Below are 7,685 nucleotides of genomic sequence, written 5' to 3'. Positions count from 1 at the left end.
ACATGGCTGGGCAATATACTACGTGACTGGGCAATATACTATGTGGCTGGGCAATATACTACGTGACTGGGCAATATACTACATGACAGGGCAATATACTACATGACTGGGCAATATACTATGTGGCTGGGCAATATACTACGTGACTGAGCAATATACTACATGACAGGGCAATATACTACGTGACTGGGCAATATACTACATGGCTGGGCAATATACTACGTGACTGGGCAATATACTATGTGGCTGGGCAATATACTACGTGGCTGGGCAATATACTACGTGGCTGGGCAATATACTATGTCGCTGGGCAATATACTACGTGACTGGACAATATACTACGTGGCTGGGCAATATACTATGTGGCTGGGCAATATACTACATGGCTCTGTGCTGTATACTACGTCGCTGTGCAATATACTACGTGGCAGAACAATATACTATGTGACTGGGCAATATACTACGTGACTGGGCAATATACTACATGGCTGGGCAATATACTACGTGACTGGGCAATATACTATGTGGCTGGGCAATATACTACGTGGCTGGGCAATATACTACGTGGCTGGGCAATATACTATGTCGCTGGGCAATATACTACGTGACTGGACAATATACTACGTGGCTGGGCAATATACTATGTGGCTGGGCAATATACTACATGGCTCTGTGCTGTATACTACGTCGCTGTGCAATATACTACGTGGCAGAACAATATACTATGTGACTGGGCAATATACTACGTGACTGGGCAATATACTACGTGACTGGGCAATATACTATGTGACTGGGCAATATACTATGTGGCTGGGCAACATACTATGTGGCTGGGCAATATACTACGTGACTGGACAATATACTACGTGGCTGGGCAATATACTATGTGGCTGGGCAATATACAACGTGGCTGGGCAATATATTACGTGGCTGGGCAATATACTACGTAGCAGGGCAATATACTATGTCACTGGGCAATATACTACGTGGTTGGGCAATATAGTACGTGACTGGGCAATATACTACGTGGCTGGGCAATATACTATGTGGCTGGGCTATATACTATGTGGTTTGGCAATATACTACGTGGCTGGGCAATATACTACGTGGCTGGGCAATATACTACGTGGCTGTGCAATATACTACGTGGACATGCATATTCTAAAATACCCGATGCGTTAGAATCAGGCCACCATCTAGTATTATATATAAGAAAACTGAGTCTCTTTAGACACTACCATGTAGATATGTGTAAGGGAGGAGAACCCGAGTGACAGATTTGGGTCCAGCCCTGCTAATCCCTTCTTGGAACCTTCAAAAATAAGAAAGCTTTGAGGATATAACATCACTTTATTGTGCTTTTGTATGTTGTTTGCTTTTTTGTGACCTGATGAAGGCTGCACTGTAAAAATAGCAGCCAAAACGTGTTGTACTGTATTTAAAAAAAAAAATTTTAACAATTTTTTTTTAGGCGTCAAGTTCCTGCAGCTGCACAGGGGGAATCTCGAGCCATGTCCGCTGCGGTCTTCCATTCTTCTCCAGCCACAGTGGAGCCTGCTCATCGGAGACGTCGGTCCCAGTGCCTAACCATGACAGAAACTGCACGTTTGGTTACTGCTGCCCTTCCAGGTTCAGCCATTAGAACTAGTGCTGTTTGACAGCAAGCAGGCGCTCCAGGTCCTGTAGCAGCTTCCATTGGTCAACTAGGAAGGTCCTGAACTGCTACAGCTATGAAAGGTTCGCATGGCCGCACTTGTGTTTGGCAGTTGCCAGTGGATACTCTGCCACACTGTATATAAGTGGTGTGAGTCTGTTTAGCTTTGGGGCTGTACACTCAGGCAGGCAGCTAGCGTCAGCAGGGGCAATTAGCCTTGGCTCAGCATCTGGTTCCTTCATGTGTGCGGTTAGCACAGAAGAGTTCCAGAGCAAGCACAACTTTTAGATAGGGTTTTAGTCCCTGTGTACAGCGACACTCTGTGAGGCAACAGAGCTTGATTTCATTTCACACGGGGTGAAGTTTAACCCAGGTGTGAGCTCAGTGTCCATCCGCCATTACTTGCAGCAGGTATCTCTGCACGGTGGACCCCGGGCTGTGAACGCACCTTGTATCTATCACCCTATTACTTGGTGTGTTCCGCTAGCCCTAACAGTATACTAGCGCCAGAGTCTGGCTAGTAATGGCGGATGAACAGCAACTGCTGCGGTACATCCAGCAGCTGGAGGACAGGTTGGCGGCTCTCGAGCGCACAACCTCAGCTGTGGATGTTTCCGCCGTAGCTGTTCAGGCTGCAAGCATGGCGGCAGCAAGTTTGTCCCCTGCCACCCTTGTTCCAACCTTATCTCGCCTCCCTCTGCCAGATAAATACTCTGGTGATCTTGTAGGGGTTTCATGAGCCAGTGCACAATACACCTCGAGCTTCTGGCCCACAGAGCGGGCAAAGGTTGGATTCGTTATATCTCTTCTGTCGGACAGGGCGTTGGAGTTGGCTACACTTCTGTGGGAGCGTGGTGATCATGTGGTGCAGAGTGCTCCACTGTTATTGAGCACTCTGAAACAGGTCTTTTTGGGACCTCGAGTCACCCATGATATGGCACTCCAACTGTTGGCATTGACTCAGTGCTCATCCATGGTATGCCATTTTGCAGTTCACTTCCGGATATTGACATCTGAGCTGGAGTGGTCAGATAAAGCCCTCATCCCTGTATTTTGGAGGGGGCTGGCTGACCATGTGAATGAAGGACACTTTGGCCACTAGGGAGATTCCCGCCACACTGGTGGAGCTAATAGCTGTATCCACTTGCATTGACCTCCGTTTTAACGAGCATCGGTTAGAGCGAGCCCAGTGTAGGCTGGCTTCCACCTTCGCTAAACCTTTGGAATCTCCGGTCCAGGGGCCCGAGTCACATGAGGCCATGGAGGTGTCACAAGCGGGATCTAAGTCTCGGACCGCTCGTGCACTCAAGGTCTGTCATGTCTGCTGGCAGTCAGGACATCCTGCCCCCAGCGGTCAAGGAAACGTCAGCGTCTAGTGGTAGTAGGTGGAGGTACACTAGACACGGCGACGTTTGCCTCCAAACTGTCCTTTAAGGGGACAATTACTATAGGCTCATCCATTCATTCGATAGAGCTTTGTGTGGATTTTGGGGCCGAGGGCAATTTTATATCATCTGCCTTCGCCCAACGACACGCAGTACCCCTGGTGATGCTCGCCAAACCAGTGACGTACGAGTGGTGAATGGGTCCACACTGCCATCCCATTTGCTCTATCTATGTCACCATCTCATCAGGAGATTATATCTCGGCTCTTCATTCCTGGGGGAATTGATGAGGTCCTGTTAGGGATACCTTGGCCACGGTACCACTCCCCTTATATTGAGTGTTCCACAGGCAGAATTTTGGGATGGAGTGAATCTTGTGGGAGTAGATGTCAGAGGGAATGATTTCAGGTTGCTACCACTGAGGTACCGCAGATCTTTCCTCTCTCCCCAAGCAATATTGGCCCTATGTGGACGTGTTCTCCAAAAGGGCTGCTTCCGCCTCACCACCCCTATGACTGTCCTATTGACCTCTTGCCTGGTGCTGAGCCTCCCCGGGGTCGAGTCTATCCATTATCTCTCCCGGAGACGGAGGCAATGTCTCAGTGCATCCAAGAGAATCTGGCAAGAGGATTCATTAGGAAGTCAGTGTCATCTGCAGGGGTTGGGTTCTTCTTTGTGTAGAAGAAGAACGGAGAATTACATCCATGCATAGATTACAGGGGTTTTAACACCATCATTGTTAAGAACAAGTACCCATTGCCCCTGATATCTGAGCTTTTTGATAGGCTTCGGGGAGCAAGGGTGTTTACTAAACTAGATCTGTGGGGTGCTTACAACCTGATTCGCATCCGTGAGGGGGACGATTGGAAGATGGCCCTAGGAGGGGGTAATGTTAGGCATCGAATTCCTGCCACTGCACAGGGGGAATCTCGAGCCATGTCCTCTGCGGTCTCCCATTCTTCTCCAGCTACAGTGGAGCCTGCTCAGGGGAGACATCGGTCCCAGCGCCTGGCCAGGACAGATACTGCCCTTTTGGTTACTGCTGCCCTTCCAAGTTCAGCCATTATAACTAGTGCTGTTCGACGGCGAGCAGGCGCTCCTGGGACTAAGTCCTGCTTTTCCCCTCCTGAGCATGCCCAGGGGAAGACCTCTCATTGGAGGTCGGAGGTCACACGCTCAGGTCCTGTAGCAACTTCTATTGGTCCACTAGGAAGGCCCTGAACTGCTGCAGCTATAAAAGGTTTGCATGGCCGCACGGCCATGCGCTAGTATCATTTGTGTTTGGCAGTTGCCAGTGGATACTCTGCCACACTGTATATAAGTGGCGTGAGTCTGTTTAGCCTTGGGGCTGTACACTCAGGCAGCTAGCATCAGTGGGGGCAATTAGCCTTGGCTTAGCATCTGGTTCCTTCATGTGTGCGGTTAACACAGAAGAGTTCCAGAGCAAGCACAACTTTCAGCTAGGGTTTTAGTCCCTGTGTACAGTGTGACTGCGAGGCAACAGAGCTCGCTTTCATTTCACATGGGGTGAAGTTTAACCCACGTGTGGGCTCAGTGTCCATACGCCATTACTTGCAGCAGTTATCTCTGCACGGTTGACCTCGGGCTGCGAACGCACCTCGTATCTATCACCCTATTACTTGGTGCGTTCTGCTAGCCCTAACAATAATTTAACTTTTAGTAATATATTTTCAGTGGAAATGGATGCATTCAAAAAATCCTAAGGTGATTAGCGCCACATTTGCTTGCTGTTTCTTTTCTCTTAGTTTGTAACCTGGTAATAGTAACCTAGTAGCTAACATTGCTTTCTTGTAACCTTGGAGCTACTGGGGTCAAGCCTCAACAAGTATATTACTCTATGGATCATGTATCTTCTCCCTCATTTATTGGACCTCTCTAGGTTTTCCAAATTTTCTTCCGCACTCTAAAATCATTGTGACTGATTGTCTTTAGTGATGAGTGAGTATACTCATTACTCGAGATTTTGCGAGCATGCACGGGTGCTCCCCGAGTATTTTGGCATGCTCGGAGATTTACTTTTTGTCGATGCAGCTGCATGATTTGCAGCTGCTAGACAGCCTGACTACTTGTTTGTTAGGGAATCCCCACATGTATTCAAGCTGTCTAGCAGCTGTAAATCATGCAGCTGCATCAACAAAACAAAAACTAAATGTCCGAGCACGCCTTAATACTCGGAGACCACCCGAGCATGCTCGGAGAAACCTGAGTAACAAGCACACTCGCTCATCATTAGTTGTCTTCTGATGACATTAGCTGGAATGTTTGACTGAGATCAAGTAAAATTAGACAAGTTACAATCTCTGTTCAATGCTGCAAAATATTTTGTATTTCTTCTGAAAGAAGATAGAGAATAAATATGTATGAAAAAATGATGACGGCTTGGCAGGATGATGGTTTGGAGGTTAGTATTATGACTTTGCAGAACTGTCCTCCAAGTTTTGAATCTATGTATAATGTATATAATATAAAAATTGTAACACAAAATAATAACAAAAATACGTAATAAAAAAACTACAAAAGCAAAAGTATAAGGCAACATTTTCGGAATTACCTTCAGTATGAGGAACGTCACTGTCATGATCCGTTCCGGGTTTTGTCCTGTCTGTTCTTTTTCCTGGCTGATCATGTCAAGGGTTAACTTTGATCTGCCTCATTCTGGGTTCAGGTTTGCTATTTAGCTCCGATGCATCCTGCTGGCAGTGTCAGTTATAGTTCTGCCTTCGGCATGCGTACCTGACTCTGGTAGATCCTGATTTGTCCTGCTGTGATCCCTGACTTGTTCCATTTCTGTTGACTCCCTCTCTCTGCCCTTTCCAAGTGTTTCTCTGTAAGTTGGTTTGATTCCCTGGTTTTGACTTTGGCTTGTATTTGGATTGGCTTCTGCCTTCTGTCTTTGTCTTATTTGCTTCCGACTGTTGCTGAACCCCCTGGCTTGTTCCTGACCACGTGTACTGCTGCGACCTCTGGTACTTCTGTTTCTTATTTTTGTTGTGACTCTGATTGTCTGACCACTCTCTCACCACTTGGTGGCGCCTGTGCTGCTGCTCTGTGGTGCTACTCTGTGTGTGCAGCCTTACTTCCCTCACAAGCTCCCCCTGGTGGAGGTTGCGCTATACTGCACTGCAGCAGCATGACAGTCATACCTACCATCAAACATTTTGGCTTCGGGCTAGTGCAAGTGTCTCAAATGCATGGCCTGTGGGCCACATGTGGTCCATGAGAATACTTTATAAGTCCAGCAGGCACCAGAGCTACAGCGATGATCACAACCCGGTCTTGAGGGCCACCGACGTCAGCGATTATTTTTTATAATATAGCATATAATATAACATAAAACAATGTAAGTTACTTTAAAATAGTTAATATGACTGTTAGCATGAAAATATTTCATGGAATAACCTCTTTAAGCAAATTTTAAAGTTTTGGAAAAATGCTGCTCCCTCTTTGCAGAAATAGTGCCACCCTTCTGCACAGGTTGTGTCTGTTATTGCAGCTCAGCTCCTTTGATATGTAAGGAACTAAGCTGCAATGCCACATACGACCCGGGAAAATATGTGGTGCTTTAGTTGCACAAAACCAGTCTTGCTTTCCTCTTCCTGTGGAGATGCTTTAACAATATGGAGTTTTCTGAAGAAACAAGGCTAACAAGGACAAAAGATAAAACAGCCTTAGGGTATGTGCACACGTTGCGGATTTGGCTGCGGATCCGCAGCAGTTTTCCATGCGGTGTACAGTACCATGTAAACCTATGGAAAACAAAATCCACTGTGCACATGCTGCGGAAAATTCCGTGCAGAAATGCTGCAGTTTATTTTCTGCAGCATGTCAATTCTTTGTGCGGATTCCGCAGCGTTTTACACCTGTTCCATAATTGGAATCCGCAGGTGTAAAAATGCAGGTGAAATTCGCCCAAAATCCACAGTAAATCCGCAGGTGATCCGCAGGTAAAACACAGGGTGTTTCACCTGCGGATGTTTCAGAATCCGCGCGAATGGAATCCGCAAAGTATGCACATAGCATTTTTTGCATCTGCATGCTGTCCGTTTTTAAAGGACCACATTTACGGACACACGCATACCCATTGTATTCACTAGTGGTGCGCATATGTCAGGATTTGCACATGTCACACGGTCCGTGTGAAAAACCAGCAGACATGTCAGTTTTTTCACACAGCACGGTCAAAATGCGTGCCACACACGTGAACACTTATGACACAATTGTGTGTCATCAGCGTGACACGCACCAGCACCTTGGAAAAAGTTGTACAGTTCTCGCTGTTTCCAGGTGCAGGGCCATGAAGACAGATTTGACCATTTCCGACTAGTCTCCCTGAGATCAGCTTGACAAGGCAACAATGATGGGAGTTATATTTGGCACCCACTGTGTACATTGTGTGTAAAATAAAGACTTCATTTTAAAAAAATGGCGTGGCCTCCAGCATAGTTTTGAAAGCCAACAGGGTGAAAGCCCACTGCTGGGTATGGATATTACTAATCTGGGAAAGGGGACAATATCCCAAAAGGTTCCCAGGCAATTAATAGCAGCTCACAGCTGTTTGCTTAGCCTTTACTGGTCACTTTACGGGGAGCCCAGAAAAAAAATTACACAGAGTCTCCCTATAAATT

Source organism: Ranitomeya imitator, chromosome 10 (assembly GCF_032444005.1).
Source record: "Ranitomeya imitator isolate aRanImi1 chromosome 10, aRanImi1.pri, whole genome shotgun sequence".
In the NCBI taxonomy this organism is placed as follows: Eukaryota; Metazoa; Chordata; class Amphibia; order Anura; family Dendrobatidae; genus Ranitomeya; species Ranitomeya imitator.
This window is presented reverse-complemented; position numbering follows the sequence as displayed.